The 16,675-nt window shown below is 41.3% G+C and overlaps 1 protein-coding gene across 2 annotated transcripts in view; it reads right to left on the minus strand.

Annotated features, from left to right (window-relative positions):
- Nucleotides 1-16,361, minus strand: part of HECW2 (HECT, C2 and WW domain containing E3 ubiquitin protein ligase 2) — a 449,303-nt gene extending 432,942 nt beyond the window's left edge. Inside the window, exon 1 of one of the 2 annotated variants that reach the window (XM_070769675.1) lies at nucleotides 16,224-16,361. The gene's annotated coding sequence lies outside the window, so the exon portion shown is untranslated. Of the gene's footprint in view, nucleotides 1-15,281; nucleotides 15,400-16,223 lie in introns of those variants that run through there. The other variant, XM_070769668.1, reaches the window with a different exon arrangement.
- Between the last annotated feature and the right edge of the window lie 314 nt (nucleotides 16,362-16,675).

Below are 16,675 nucleotides of genomic sequence, written 5' to 3' on the forward strand. Positions count from 1 at the left end.
GCATGGTCAATACACAGGAAATAAAGCAGTTAAAAAAAATTATGTCCCTAAGAAGCCCAGATTTGGGACATCCTAAACAATGATTTTAAATTACTAAAACTATGTTCAAATAATTAAAGGGAACCATATATAAAGAATTAAAGGATAATTTTAAAACAATGTTTCACCAAACAAAGAATATCAATATAGAGATAAAAATTATTTTTAAAAAGAACTAGATTAAAATTCTGGTGTTTAAAAGTACAATACTGGAACTGGAAAATTCACTAGAGGGGTTCAACAGCAGATTTTAATTGGGAGAAGAACGAATCAATGACCTTCAAGATATGTTTATTAAGATTATCCAGATTTAGGAACAGAAAAAGAGTGAAAAAAAACTAACAGAACTTCAGAGGCCTGTGAAACTTCAGATACTGTATCAATCCATGCATTCTGGGAATTCCAGAAGGGAAGGAAAGAAACAGAAAGAATATCTGAAGAAACAATGGCCAAAGACTTCCCAGATTTGATGCAAACATTAATTTATACATCCAAGAAGCTCAATAAACTCAAGTAGGATAACTAAAAAGAATCCACATCAAGACACATCATAGTCAAATGTTAAAAGACAGAGAAATCTGAGGACAGGCAGAAAAAAAGTCTCATCACAAGCAAAGAGTTCTCAATTAGATTAACAGTTGACTTCTCATCAAACACTATGAAGGCCAGAGGGCATTAGAATAACATATAGGGCATTAGAATAACACATTCAAAGCAGTGAATTTTTCTAAAGTTAGCCAAGACTTCTATAGCCCACATAATTATCCTTCAAAAATTAAGACAAGCAAAACCAGAAAGAATCTGCCACTATCAAATATGTCCTATAAGAAATACTAAAGGGAGCTCTTAGGCTGAAATGAAAAATCACTCAATATTAAATCAAATCCACCTGAAGACACAAAGAGAACTGGTAAAGCTAACTACATAGTTAAATGCAAAATACAAAATGAATGCATTTTTTATAATCCTTTTCTATTTAAAAACAACTGCATAAAACAATAATTATAGAAGTGGTAATGATGGGCTTACAACGTATAAAGCAAGGAATTAACCCATACTGAAGTAAAGCTTTCGTATACTTTGGAAATTAAGTTGATCAACTTGTTTTAAATTAATCAAATTGTTTAAATTAAGAATTTCACTGTAAACCCCAGGCAACAACTAAGAAAATAATTCAAAAATAATCAACAATATCATCAGGAATGACAGAATAAAAGCCTATGAAAATTCTCCAGAAAGCAACAAGAAGATTTAAATGGTACACTAGAAAACACACATATTTAATATACACAGGTAACAGAGGACTTGAGGAACAAAAAAGACCTAAGACACAGAGAAAACCAATAGCAAACAAAGTGAATATATCCATCTGATAAACAGCAGTTACATTAAATGTAAATAAACACTCAAGTCAAACATTCTAGTTAAACACTTACAAAAGGCAGAAATTAGCACAAAAAAATTTTAAATGATTCAACTATATGCTGTTTTAAAATTTAGATTCAAAAACACAAGTAGGTAAAAGTAAAAGGATGAAAAAAAGATATATCATGGAAACATAACTTAAACAAGAATTACTGTGACAATGTTGATAACAGCAAAACAGACTCTAAGACAAAAATGGTAACCAGAGAGAAATAATATTTTATAATGATAAGTAAGTCAATTCAAAAGGAGGACATATAGAAAGATTATAAACATATATGTTATAAGGGGCTAAAAAATACATAGGCAGAAACTGAGAGAGCTGAAGGGAGAAATAAACAATTTAACAACAATAGTTGAAGATGGCAATACTCCATTTTCCATACTGGATAGAACAATTAGGAGATCAACAAGGACAGACATGTACCAAAATAAAAAGAAAGAAAAAGAAAAGATAATTGAGCTTTATCAAAATTACATAGTTTTGTGCTTCAAATGACACTATCAAAAGAGTAAAAAGGCAATCCACAGAATAGAAAAAATTTTTCAAGTCATACATCTCATTAGGCTCTAGAATCCAAAATGTAAAAAAAAAAAAAAAATTTACAAATAAATAACCTTAGTTTATTATAAAATTACAAAGGATGTGAATAGATCCTTCTCCAAGGAATATACTCAAATGGCCAAAAATCACACAAAAAGATGTTCAACATCATGAGTCATAGAGAAAAGCAAATCAAAACCACAATGAAATACCATTTCATACCCACCAGAGTGGCTAAATTAAAAAAACAGTCATAAGTGTTGGTGATGATATAGAGAAACTGGAACCCTCAGACATTGCTGCTTAAAACGTAAAATGGTACATTCACTTTGGAAAACTGTTTGGCAGATCCTAAAATGATAAACATATAGAGTTACCATATGACCCAGTAATTCCACTCCAAGGTATATACTCAAGAGAATTGAAAACATATATCCACACAATATACATCAAGGCTGTATATTGTCACCCTTGCTTATTTAACTGATACGCAGAGTATATCATGAGAAATGCTGGGCTGGATGAAGCACAGGCTGGAATCAAGATTGCCGGGAGAAATGTCAATAACCTCAATACGCAGATGACACCACCCTAAAGGTAGAAAGCAAAGAGGAACTAAAGAGCTTCTTGATGAGGGTGAAAGAGGAGAGTCAAAAAGCTGGCTTAAAATTCAACATTCAAAAAACTAAGATCATGGCATCTGGTCCCACCAATGCATGGCCAATAGATGCAGAAAATATGGAAACATTTATTTTCTTGGGCTCCAAAATCACTGCAGATGGTGACTGCAGCCATAAAATTAAAAGACACTTACTCCTTGAAAGAAAAGCTATGACAAATCTAGACAGCACATTAAAAAGCAGAGACATTACTTTGCCAACAAAGTCCACCTAGTCAAAGCTGTGGTTTTTCCAGTGGTCATGTATTTATGTGAGAGCTGGACCAGAAACAAGGCTGAGCATCAAAGAACTTGCTTTTGAACTGTGGTGTTGGAGAAAACTTTTAAGAGTCCCTTGGACTACAAGGAGATCAAACCAGTCAATCTGAAAGGAAAGCAATTCTGAATATTCATTGGAAGGACTATGCTAAAACTGAAGCTCCAATATTTTGGCCACCTGATACAAAGAGCCAACTTATTGGAAAAGACACTGATGCTGGGAAAGCCTGAAGGTTAGAGGAGAAGGGGACGGCAGAAGATGAGATGGTTGGAATGGCATCATAAACTCAATGGATATGGATTTGAGCAAACTCCAGGAAATAGCGAAGGACAGCAAAGCCTGGCATACTGCAGTCCGTGGAGTCACAAAGAGTCAGACATAACTGAACGACTGAACAACAACAACAACAATCCTCACAAAAACTTTTACACAAACGTTCATAGCAGAATTATTCATAATAGCCAAAACATCTCAAATACCCATCAACTGATAAATGGATAAACAAAATGTGGTATATCCATACAACACAATTTTTTTGGCTATATATAAGAAAAGCATGCTAACACATGCTACAATATGGATAAACTTTGAAAACATTGTGCTATGTTAAAGATGCTAGTCTCAAAAGGCTACGTATTATATAATTCTACTTTTATGAAATGTCTACAAGAGGCAAATCTAAACAGATGGAAACTGGAGAGATGGTTGCCAGGGGCTGGAGAGAGGTGAAATGAGGAGAGACTGCTAAGGATACTTGTCTTCTTCTGAGGGTAACAGGTTCTGATATTACAGGGCGGTGTTGATTACACAACTTTGTAAATATACTAAAACCCACTACATGGTACAATTTAAAATGACAGATTTCATGGTATGTGAATTGTATCTCAAACAAAGCCATTATTTTTTTTAATCAGTGAGGAAAATGAATACCTCCAGAATGACTCTCCAAGGCAGAAAATAAACCATATTTTGTCTCATAATCATTACAGATCATTGACCTAGACTGTACTAAATGTAAGGATGATAATAATGTATAGATAAATAACAAACACTACTAATCCTTAAGAAATTTAATTTTTAACAAGAAACATAATTAATACATCTTTGAAAGAATATTGATTCTTACACCAATTTTTACTGTCAAAATATATAAAATGCTAATTTTAACATTATGAACTTTATTTGAAAATTCAATTCCAGCAAACTTTAAATATTAGCCACCACCCAAATTCAACAACCAAATATTAAAGATAAATTAACTCTAATTCTATCTCCAGTCACACTTCTCTCCAGCACAATAAGTTCCAAATTATGGTCCAGTCTCCCAGCTCTTTTGCACTGTGTGGTCCTAGGTTGGGGGTGTCAAGAAATTTCCATGACCTCATTTCTTCACCATTGTCCAAATCCCATGCTCACTTTTCCTTCAGATTTTATAGAACCTAAGTTATATGCCTTTAGGCATCAGTTCAGTTCAGTCGCTCACTCGTGTCCGACTCTTTGCAACCCCATGGACTGCAGCACGCCAGGCCTCCCTGTCCATCACCAACTCCCAGAGCTTGCTCAAATTCATGTCCATTGAGTTGGTGATGCCATCCTAACCGTCTCAGCCTCTGTCGTCCCCTTCTCCTCCCACCTTCAATCTTTCCCAGCATCAGGGTCTTTTCCAATGAGTCAGCTCTTCGCATCAGGTGGCCAAAGTATTGGAGTTTTAGCTTCAACATCAGTCCTTCCAATGAATATTCAGGACTGATTTCCTTTAGGATGGACTGGTTAGATCTCCTTGCAATCCAGGGGGCTCTCAAGAGTCTTCTCCAACACCACGGTTCAAAAGCATCAATTTTTCGGTGCTCAGCTTTCTTTATAGTCCAACTCTCACAGCCACACATGACTACTAGAAAAATCATAGGCTTGACCTTTGTTAGCAAAGTAATATCTCTATTTTTTAGTATGCTGTCTAGGTTGGTCATAACTTGCATCACTTTCCTCCAAACACCATTAGTTACTGAGGTTCTTCAGACCTGTATTTTATTGATAAACCAAGTCATCAAAGCAAGTACAACTCCCTTCTTTATGTCTTTTTATTTCTTTTACTTAGTAAAGATCCAAAGTGGTCCTTACTAGAACCAAAATGCCTCTACCCATGTTTGGTGTCCTAAACTAAAAAGGTCAGATATTCACATCACCACATATGTTTTGTTGCTCTAGAAGAGGGGTTACAAAACAGATGCAGGCAGCATATGAATTTTGTTTGGCCTGAGCTGTTCTAAAAACATTTTAATTACCAACATATTACAGTCAAAGAGGTTTTGTATATACAAACTTAGATTTTTAGCTCTATTTGCTGAACACAAATTCCCACGTGGCAACAACTGGGTAAGCTGAGTAGTGACACCTCCTTCTCCTCTGATGAAGAATGCCTCTCCATTCCACCAGGTTTCCATGCACAGCAGTTTAAGCCATTTCATTTGTGACCACCTGGCTCTGAAGCAGTGGGAGGGGGAGAATAGAACTGAAGTCCAGAGAGTTAGAAGTTGCTTCTAATCATAAAGGGAAGACCTCTTTCCTTACCTTTGGTTTCAGGTTTCATGCCCATGTTTCTCTACCTTTGCCAAACTCTCTGAGTTTCTCACTCCAAAATGCTTAAAGTTCCTGTAATCACCGTCACATCTAACATCTAAGAACCAGTCTCATACTTAAATTACCCTGGAGCATTCCTGCAGAGGCATTTTCTGGCCTGGCAAGAAGCAGTGTAATTCCAAGCCACACAAGAGAAAACACTGAGGATCTCATCCACAGACCAATGAAATTGTCGTTTCCAGACTCACATCTCTCTGAAGATAAACGCTCCTCTTAAATTTCTGAAGTTTGTGTTAAAAATAAAATGCTTCTCAAACTTTACTGTGTACAGAACACATCTGAAGACCTTGTTAAAATGAAGATTCTGACTCAGTAGGCCTGGCTTCCAGGTGAGCTGATGTCACTGCACCAGTGTAGTCTGTAGCCTACACTCTGAATGGCAAGGAGTTAGAAGGCTTACAAAGGAAGAGGAGTTTTCTGAGATGGGAATTATCTCAATGAACCGACCTCCAAGACTTGACTTTCTGCCATTTTAGAACTACAAAAATGTTCATCTTTTAGTGTCTGTACCAATTTAATATCTGATTTATATAAATGACAGGTTTCCATAATGGTTCATGAAAAAAAACACATGGTCTCTTCAGCCATTAGCCATTGATTATCACATATGTATTCACTTCATGATCAATACTGGGCACTATACAGAGGTATCAGCCAAGTTCTCATATCTTCAAAGTACTTAAATCTAGTTGGCAAAAACACTAATAGCAAACAAAATAAGTTGTTACAGCAGATGATTAAGATCTTTACTGCTATAAGATAGTGATTCCCAAGAGTGGGGCATATCAGCCTCTAGGGGGAAGATACTAAACACACTGTCCCCAATCCCCTCCCAGAGTAGGATACTCACTCTACCCCCAGTCTTACTCCCAATCACAACAAAGGAAGCTGCATTTACTTCTAGAAATGCCATATTCTTCATAAGGGTAAGACGGCAGGAGGGGAGGAAGAAATGATGCAAAACACAATTTTTTAATGACACACAGAAAAGCAGGTAGAATTGGTGGGTGTTCCAGATGGGAAGTACTTCCTGTGGTAAAAGTACTGAGGTGGAGATGAGCCAGGGCATGTATGGAACGGAAAGAAGACCTGCCTAACTGAAGCAGACGAGAGTGCCCCACCCGCCACCACCCCATTCTAGGTGGAGCAAGTATGAAAACGGTCTGTAAGAACTTGATGACCACCTATTAACAACATTAAAGAGATACCTCTTCAGAAGAAGGTTGAACTCATTTGCCTTTAAGGCCCTTTCCAATTTTTCCTCAACTAGAGAACAAAACCCCAGTTTTCCTCTAACACGTAATTCTAACCTGCACCATGGCCCTTGCCTGATGTTGAACAAGAGAAATGAGTGAAGAGAATGTGGATATGTAGAAGTGGATGGTGTATACATTTAAGAAAAAGAGATCCTAAGTCATGGCATCGGGTTAAATTCCACGGCTGTTCTACATCCCTGGTTCTTTGAGACGTCTCTCGTAGGTCTTATTTTCAACTCAGCCGTTGATCAGTCAATCATCTGTACAACTCTTCTCTGAACCCTGTCCAAATTATCCTCATCCCTCTCACATAGACAAGTGATGAATTACACTCCAGGTCTTGCCTGCCCACCCCATGGAAAAGAAGTCTCACTTACACTTCCTTCTCTAGCCAGCTCCTCCTCTACAAAGCACTTAAGACACTTCCAACTATGTTTTTTTTTTTTTTCCATTTTCTACTTACAAAATATTTCAAAAATACATTCAGAAGACCGTAAAGTTCAGAAGTTAACATAAAAGTAGCCCAAATACCACCACCCTAAGGTAAAAATATTTACCTTTACAATGTCTGCCACATTTGCTTTGCAATTACATAGTCCCTTGTTTATTCATATCTCTGTTGCTCTTGCCTATTTCCTAACTCGATTCTATGTCTTATCTGGTCAGGGCCATGTCTGAATATTGACCTCTTTTAACCTATCCCTCAGAAGACAGCCTGGTACATATAAGGCTCTCAATGTTTATTCAATGAATAATGCATGAATGACTTCTGTCCTAGAATGAAATAATGGCCATCACTATAGAAGAGTTATCAGACAAAAGACAATGACTCCATCTTTATTAAAATCCAAATAAATAAAGAAAAGAATCGCTTTTTTTTTTTTTTTTTGGCCTTGCCACAAGGCTTACAGGATCTCAGTTCCCCAACCAGGGACTAAACTCCAGCCAAGGCAGTGAAAGCCTGGAACCCTAACCATTAGGCCATCGGGGAACTCCCTGGGAAACAGATCTTTACTTAAGGAAGAGGGTTCAAATTTAAGTGTGTGCTATAACTGGATATTCCATATTAGAGTGGGTTAGCTGAACAAGGAATAGAACTGCCCTAGAGCCCTGATCCCTCTTGCCCTAGACAGCACACATATCTGCCCAAAGACATGTAAAGAACATAAGCCCTCAGAGCATCTCCTAGTTTCAAGATGCCAACTCAACAGCTTAAAGGGGGAAAGAACAAAAGAGACAGAGGTAGAGGAGAAGAGAGGGAAGATGACAGGAGGGTTGGGAAGAGGCAGGGAGGGAGGAGGGGAGAAATGAGGGGAGTACTATGCAAAGAATCCTAGAACACTAGAGAACATTAATTTTTTTTCTAGGTTACATCAGGGGCAATACAAATCCTGTTCTAAAAACAAAGTCAAGTACCAAGTCCATCTGTCTGAAATGAAGGCAAGCCTAAGGCAAAAGTATAAGAAAGGTCAAGTCCAATTGTCAGACTTCTCCACCTCCTTTACCTGCCCTCCCGGCCATCCAGCATCTTAACAAAATCCTTAAAGCCTGGGTTCCTCCCACTGTGGTTCTCTACATGCTCTCAAACGTTATATACATATACACTTGTATTCTCACCCCATCAACTTTATTGGATCTAAGTTCTATTTCTTTGTGCTCTTATTCTTCCAATAGGTCACCGAAAGATAATATGCTTCTGATTTAAAGGACTGCCCATTACTGAAAATACTACTTTCTTAACTCTTTATAGCCAATGTGGACCTCTAACTCTTTCTAATTAAAAAAATGTCTTAGTCCCTATGATTGTAGCAGACTGTTTTGTTAGCAATTCTCCCTTTTCTCCCTGTCCCTGACATGGTTCCATGTGGGCAGAGTATAGTACTGAGGCTTGACACTTGATATAAGAGAAATCATTTCTAAGTGTGATGTCGTAAAGAAACATCTTTCTTGCTCTGCAGATATCTTACAGCACAGGTAAAATACCTTATGAGCACCTTTCCCCTAAACAGCCAGAGTACATTAGTACAGAGAAGCAGCTTTACACTCCTTGTCCATCACTTTGCACAGCACACACAGATACACATGGGCCGTAATTTATCCAGTTTTCACTTTCTTTCAGTAGTTCCTCAAGATCAGAAGGTGCTACATCTTCACTGTGAATGGAAGAACATGTAGGTTGGCTTCTAGGCACAACTTCTTTTCTTCATGAAGTCACAACCTTCTTATCTATACATGAACCTAATGCTCTGTCAGTTCTGCTTCCTGAGGACTTTTCCTGTCTCATATATAATGGTTAACCAAAAGAAAAATCTCTTCTTCTATACCACGAGTTTTCAGTGATAAATGAACAAAGCATCACCAAGTGCTCCTCCCTGAACAAATGCCAAAAGCTGATTCATTCTCTGCATGACATCGGTGGTTTCATCCAACCATAAAGTGAAATATCTGCTAGTGTGTACATGATAGTAATCACTCTTCCACACTCTACTCCACTGATAATAGGCAACAGCCAACTGTGTCATTTGACAAAGGAATTCTGACAATAACTTCTGGTTTCTTTCTGCAGATAATGTTTGTCTTTAACTTTACAACTGATTTTCCAAGTGTCTCTTCAATAAAATGACTTATACTTACTTTTGTTACAAGGATCACTTAATGATGCTACTAAAGTTTTCATCTCTTTCCTACTGTTAGAAGTTTAACACATTAATTTTGTAATGGAAAATATCATTGAGTTCTTGTCCTGGGAAACTTGAATGGTATAACAGAGAAGCCACTGTGCTTTGTTTGAAAATGACACCAAAACATCCATGGCTTCACAGAAAAAGTTTCACAACAGGCGATGACTAAAGACTAGGAGCAAATGGATGGCAAACCCAATAAAAAGCACTTTTGAAATAGTCATCATCTTATTTCCTTTTGCTTTTTTTATAATGTTCCATTTCAGCTACTGTTTTGAAATCATTACTCTCACAAACTCCCTTGTTTTTACACATACAGATTCACATTTTATATTTCACATGGGATTTAGTTCTCTAAGTATGTTTGTGACATTTTGAACTGTAGCATTTTCATTACTGTTTTCATCACTATTTTCACACTGCAATGAACCACTTTTGAGCCTCTGATCTATTTTTGCACAATGGAGATAAAACTTAAGACCAGCAACAATAAACTATGCTATTTTAACAAGTAAACAATGAGCAAATGACATAAAAAGTATAATAACTAAGATGAAGTGCACCATGTATGAAATGCAAGTGATATTGACCACTGTAGTCTTCAGAGCACAAACACAATTAATAGCAGAATACCTTTTTGCTACATGCTCTGCTACCCCTACATCATCTTTCTGATTCACATTTCCATGTCCCCCCCATCACTCCACCCTCTTGTGTTGGTTTTCTCACTAATCTTTGAACTCATCCAAACATATTCTCACCTTCACTCCTTCACACTGACTGTTCTCTCTGCCTGAAACACTCCCCTCTGGTATCTGTGTGAGCAACTTCTTTCACTTCCTTTAAGTCTTTGCTGAAGGTTTCTTCATGAAGGCTACTCAACTAATTTATCTATTCTACTTTCTTCCAAAGTATTACCTCCTTCTACAATGCTATATAATTCACTTATTTATTTGGCTTATTGTGCATCTCCCACTCCCACCTCTTCACTCTCAATAAAATGAAAACTTTATAAGGGCAGGGATCTTTGTTTTATCCATTCAGCATCTAGATTCATGGAAGGTAAGGTGCTCAATAAATAGTATTAATAGTTGAATGAATAAATGAATGAGGGAGTAAGTAAAATTTTTTCATTGCTTTTCCTCTCTAGCCACCAATCTGTCTGTGGCTCTTACCTGAGAATTAAACAGAAAATGGAGAACCATCAAATGATTTAAGCAAGAGAACTGCACAAGGTCAGAAGATGACTTAAAGTCTGGAGAGGCTGGACTTCTTTTTTTTAGTTTAAAAGTCAATCTATGAAAGAAACGATGAAAGTCACAATTTTCCAAATGACTAGGTATTCTTAAGCAGTTAATTTCAATCCCATAATACACATATCTATAAATATATGAGCAATGTCTGTGTATATACACATATACATATACAAATGCACACATTAAACATATGTTGAACAAATCTAGAAGTTAAGGACATTCTTCTATCATATGGGTATTCTTCATAGAAAAGCTAATGACTTAGGTAATAGTTAAGACAATCATCCAACATAACTTTCCTGACACAACAGTATAAACTGTTTGATATGGTGCCCCTTCCAGTTAGGACCTCTTTTTACTCTCAAGGGGCTTCCTTGGTAGCTCAGACGGTAAAGAGTCTGCCTGCAGTGCGGGAGACCCAGGTTCGATCCCTGGGTTGGGAAGATCCCCTGGAGAAGGAAATGGCAACCCACTCTAGTATTCTTGCCTGGAAAATCCCATGGACGGAGGAATCTGGCAGGTTACAGTCCATGGGGTTGCAAAGAGTCAGCAAAACTGGGCGACTTCACTTTTCACTTTACTCTCAAGAGTGTCCTTGTCTGAACAAAAATAACTATTCAGTCATCCCACTTATAAAGAAGATACATACATTTCTTCTTATTCAAGCATGCTGACCAAGCTTTTGAGGATTTCAATGGAGTGGGTGTGGAAAAAGTGACAGCCATAATTATTTGTAACACCTACTGGCCAGCACTGCACACGAACTCTTTCAAACAGGCAATTCTTTAGCAAAGAAGCACAGCCATTATTGTAAAATTACACGCCACAAGCTCCAGATATCTAGTGTTCAAACTCAAAGCCCCGTCAGGTCACCTGCACAATCTCCAGTCCTGTGAGAATGTTCATGTGGTGAGAGGGCACACCACATTCTTCTCTGCAAGCCCTTTGTCTGAAAAGCTGAGACCCAAACCCAAGACTCTTGTCAGAAGAGAGGGCAGAAAACAAAGGCTCTTCTATTATCCTCGTGGCCCAGAGGGCTTGGAAACTAGGAGAATGTGGAGTCAAGTCTTCACAACAACACATGTGTTTGGTCTCTCGGTGAATTCCAAGAACATGACCAAACACCAGATCTTGAAATTTGCATACGTGCTAAGTCATTTCAGTCATGCCAACTCTTTGTGATCCTATAGACTGTAGCCCACCAAGCTCCTCTATCCATGGGATTCTCTAGGCAAGTAGAATAGGTTGCTATGCCCCCCTCCAGGGGATCTTCCCAACTCAGGGATAGAAGCCAAGTCTCTTAAGTCTCTTGCATTGGCAGGCGGGTTCTTCACCACTACAGCCACCTGGGACGCCCTTGAAACTTGCATTCCAATCTGCAAAAGCCATGCAGCCATTAGGTCTGCTAACAGGTTTTGTTGAAGCTGCTGTCCTGAATCATAGGAGTTGTCGCAAATCGTGTCAGCCCTAGGTAAACAGGTGTTAATTCTCATTGTGCTCGAAGACAATATCATGGGCTTAGAGCCAAAGTACAGACTTAATACCTCAACCATAAAACTTTTATTTCTTGTATGTGTAAATAGATGACAAGCAACCAAATACCTCATTCTTTCATCTTCTTTATTATTTCTTTTTTTTCTTTAAGCATTTTTTTGGTTTAATTTTTTTTACTTTTTTTATCTTTGCGTTTAACAAATTAAAGACTGAAATAAAGCCAGACTCAAAATCTGAAGTCAGAAGAGGGTGGTGAAGAAAATAGTGAAGATTCCTGAAAATCCAGGGTGACCATACAATTTATCATCCAAACCAGGGCACTTTTAAATGTGAAAGGGGATGCATTTGATGATTCAGATAGGGCAATAGGAATAAACCAACTGAGAAGGTGTGGTCACACTTCTAATCTCTCATTCATTTTCCCACAGAAAGGCCATCCTGTGTGTAAGGAAGCAATTCTGCCTCTGCTGTGTCAACCAAATATACTTCAAATGCAGTCCTCTCTCTTTCAGGCCAGGCCTGCCTTTCCACAATGGAGCTGGAAAGGTTTTCACTCCACCCTGCATTCCCTATTTGTGTAAAACTGGTTCCATTTTTATTCAGGAAAGGAGGCAGTAACATACAAGAATGTGGATGCAGGCCAGGTGCCCAGCAAACCCCAGGCCTGGTACCTTGGATTTCTCATAAAGGAACACTTCACAAGAGAGGAAGCAACCTACTGAGAAGGTACACAGATACCAACCGCACATTTAACAATCCGAATTTGAATGTTAGACCCTTTTTTGATGCCAAGGCACATGCTGAAACTGGACAGAGCCCAAAAGCCACCTCTCCAGCAACACACATTCATCCAGAAGAAATAGCTAGGGTATCTGTCCTCAGCTACAGGTAACAAGCTTAGTTCCTTTGCCTTTTGCTGAAATCAGTGGTGCAGAAGGATTTGGAAAAAAGTAAGGAAATATATTTTTTCCCCAAGATCACAGTTTCCAAGCTAAACAGAGCCAATGCTTACTTTTACCCCATACTTCCTGTTTCAAAGGGTCAAACATTACTCATGTTCTTCATAAAATTTAGTCCTGTAGCTAGTGACTGTGAATTTATTGGAATATTTTCCCTCACATGCATACAAAGGGCAGACCAATTTTGCAATCTAGCTGGAATCTATAGCCCATAAAGAATCTATAATGATGGTAGGAGCAGAGATGCTCCAGATGGCTTATCACAAATGTTCAGAATGACTTTAACTTCTTCACAGACTCCACAGTCACTCAGAAAGATTCACTGCCCAAGGTTGTTCAATGCTGTGATAGAGCACACTGCTAAAGCAAAAATCTTAGGCTTTTGCTAAGTGTAGGGGACTGAGCAAAAGACTGATGACCCAACAGTCTTAGGCTGTTAAGTCTTATAAAAGTAGAGTACTACCCACAGCTGAGAATCTGGGGACAAACACTGGCAGTCAGGAAACCACCTGTCATGGAGGTAGTAGAAGAAATTCCTTTTGAATTCATGCAGGTTGGACTAAAGTCCTTCCAGGTAGGGGACACTATAAGTCCAAGCGGCCATTTGTACTCAAGAACTACTGTTTTTCCCAGCAGTACAATAATCTTAAATTCAAAGACATTTTTGTTAATATAACTGTTTAAACTGCTTCACATAACAAAAATTGAGGCCAAAATGTGCCAAAGGAATAATCAAAACAAACAGCTCAGTAATGACTTTTTAAATGTTCAAAAAAAGAAACTCACTAGTCAAGCTGCTGGATGATACGGTTATAATGTCTTCTTTGGGAGATGAAAACTATGTCTTCCCCACTGTACCCCATCTCCCAACAGGGAAGTGGATAATTTTTTAAGAATACAATGACTCTTTATGCTGGGCTTCTCTTGTCTGCTGGGAATGCCATCTGTCTCCCACACTGTATAAACAATCCCTGCAGGAATCTTCTGAGGCCCAAACAGATTAGCAAACTCCAGATTTTCACACCATCAATAGCATCCCCATCCAGATTAGGGTTCTTGCTTTAATAACTCCAAGGATAAGCCTAACAACTGATCCTTTCTTGTTTATAGGTAATGTGAGTGTCATTTTGAAGATAACCTCTCAGAACATACAGCCATCTGTTGGGGGCGGGGGGAGGGGTGCGGTGGAGCTCTCTCTAGGCAACAGAAGAAATGAGCCCTTGAGGGAATAGGAGAAATAGTAAAATGAAAATCATACTTATGAGACAATACGAAAACATGAAATTTCACCGGGTTCACTCTACTAATTACGTTTAAATCTTTTTCTTCCAAATTACAAACTATAGAAAACTATTAAAAAAAAAAAAAATAAGACAAGTTTCACACTTTGACAAAGGTATACGTGCAATGAGAGTTCAGTTTGCTTGACTCCAAGACAGTGAAAGCAGAAATCGTACTGGGAAGGGTAAGGGCCCCCAGAGAAGTTTGCCTAAGGTCCACCTCTGTCCTCTACCTACAACGGTTGACAATGCCTGCCTTCTCCAAGTTCAACAGCGCTTGATCCCCTGTAACTGTGAGCTCTGTATTGTCTCCAAAGACTTCCAACTCTAAAAGAAACAAATGTGCCTGTAAAGATGTTCCTAATAATGATAACCAAGGGAAAACACCTGAGCTCTGCTAATAGAGAAAAACACAAGGCATGGAAAAGCCAGACCTCTGCAGTTGCACGTCCTCCAAAACGTCTACGTCTAAATCTGCAGCCCCAGTTTCCTCCAGGCCCCAAGCCGCGGCAGAGGATGTTCACAACACATTCCAAACCAAAAGGAAATGAAGCCTCTGCTCCCTCAAGAGATGCTCAGATAGACCCAAAAGTCTCAGCTCCCCGGAGAAGCAAACCTTGAAACACGTCCCGGTGCCTCTCACCCGCGTCTCGGGGCAGCGGAAGCCGAAATGTCAAATGAATGACCGCGCCGGGGCGCAAGGGAGGAAAACAAAGCCACCTCCCGTCGTCCGGCTTGCGGAGCAAAGGCCGGGCGAGGGCCGTGCACTCACCTGGAGCTCCGCGCCTGCCGCTGCCGGCTGCGGGTGGGGATGGGGCCGCCGGGCGGCTAGGCGCCCCGGCAGATGCCCGGACCCGCGGCCCCAGCGCCCTCCGGCCGGTCCGCGCGCGCCGCGGGAAAAGCAGGCGGCCGCGGGCGCCGCCGCGCGTCGCATGCAGCTCTCGGCTGCGGCGGCCGCTGCCACGGGACCGAAGGACCCTGCGCGGCCGTCTCCGACCCGGCAACCCGAGGCAGGGACGAGAGACGCAGCGCGGAGCCGAGCGCGCCCGGTGCGCCCCTCAGTGGCTCTTCCCGCCGCCCTCCGCAGCGGGCTGGGTCTCGGCTTGCCTTTGTGTTGGCATCCTCCTTCGCTCCCAACGACGCCCCGAGCTCCCCGGGCGGCTCCGCGCCACCGCCCACCCCCGGGTTACGCCGCGCCCCTCGCGCGGCCCGCCGATTCTGTCGAGTCAGCGGCGGCGGGGACGCGCGAAGCCATGTCTTCCGCCCGCGCTCGGGAGGGCACCCGGGGGTCCGGGCATCCCAGGGAGGTTCACCGCCGAGCTCCACGGCCCGGGCGCGGCGCGTCCCCGAGCGGCCCAGCAGCGCCCGGCTCCCCGCCGCTCGCTCTCCAGGCGTCGCCCGCGAGCCGCGCGCCGGCCCGCCCGCGTGGCCCCCTCTCACCGCTCCCGGCGGGCTCGCCCAGCCTCCCTCGTGCCGCCACCTTCCTCGGGCCCTGCGTGCCCGGTGCCCTTCCCTGCCCCGGCGCCCTGGCCCTCGGGGGCGAAGGGTGCGGGCCGCTCACCTCCGGCGGCGCCGGCGCCCCTCCCGCTGGACGCCTAGGCGACATGTGCCCGCACCTCCCTGCAGGGCGCTGGGCTGGGGGCTTCCTGCACGTCGTGGACCAGAGGGAGGGCAGCGGGAGGGGTGAGGGGAGAGGACGGGAGAGACTCCAGACCTTGTCCAGCTGGACGTTCCCGGGGAAGATGCGGGAGAGCGGGGCCGGTGCCGCCCGGAGAAAGACGAATCCCGAGGCTGCCGCGGAGCCTGAGCTGCTCTCCTTCTGCGACGCCGAAGGACATGAGGGTTCCGAGAGGCGCAGCAGAGGAAGAAGGAGACCCTCTGATATCAGGCAGGCTGGACTCTTCCGAAATGCCCCCGGAAGGCTGAATGCAGGAGTGTCATGCCTCGATTTCCCCAACCGCAAGGGCAAAACGGTAATACTCATGTCACCTACACGGGGTGTGGTCACGATTAAAAATGGATTGATGAAAGCGCTCCCAGCTACTTTGTCTAAAGAGGGCACTCAAATTAAAAATAACCGTATTGATACTTTAAGCTTTCTGTTTACTTTTTTTGCAGCGTCTTCATTGACTCAGTCCCACTTAGAGGAAAGGGTAAAAATGCGGA

This window comes from Bos indicus, chromosome 2 (assembly GCF_029378745.1).
Source record: "Bos indicus isolate NIAB-ARS_2022 breed Sahiwal x Tharparkar chromosome 2, NIAB-ARS_B.indTharparkar_mat_pri_1.0, whole genome shotgun sequence".
Classification (NCBI taxonomy): Eukaryota; Metazoa; Chordata; class Mammalia; order Artiodactyla; family Bovidae; genus Bos; species Bos indicus.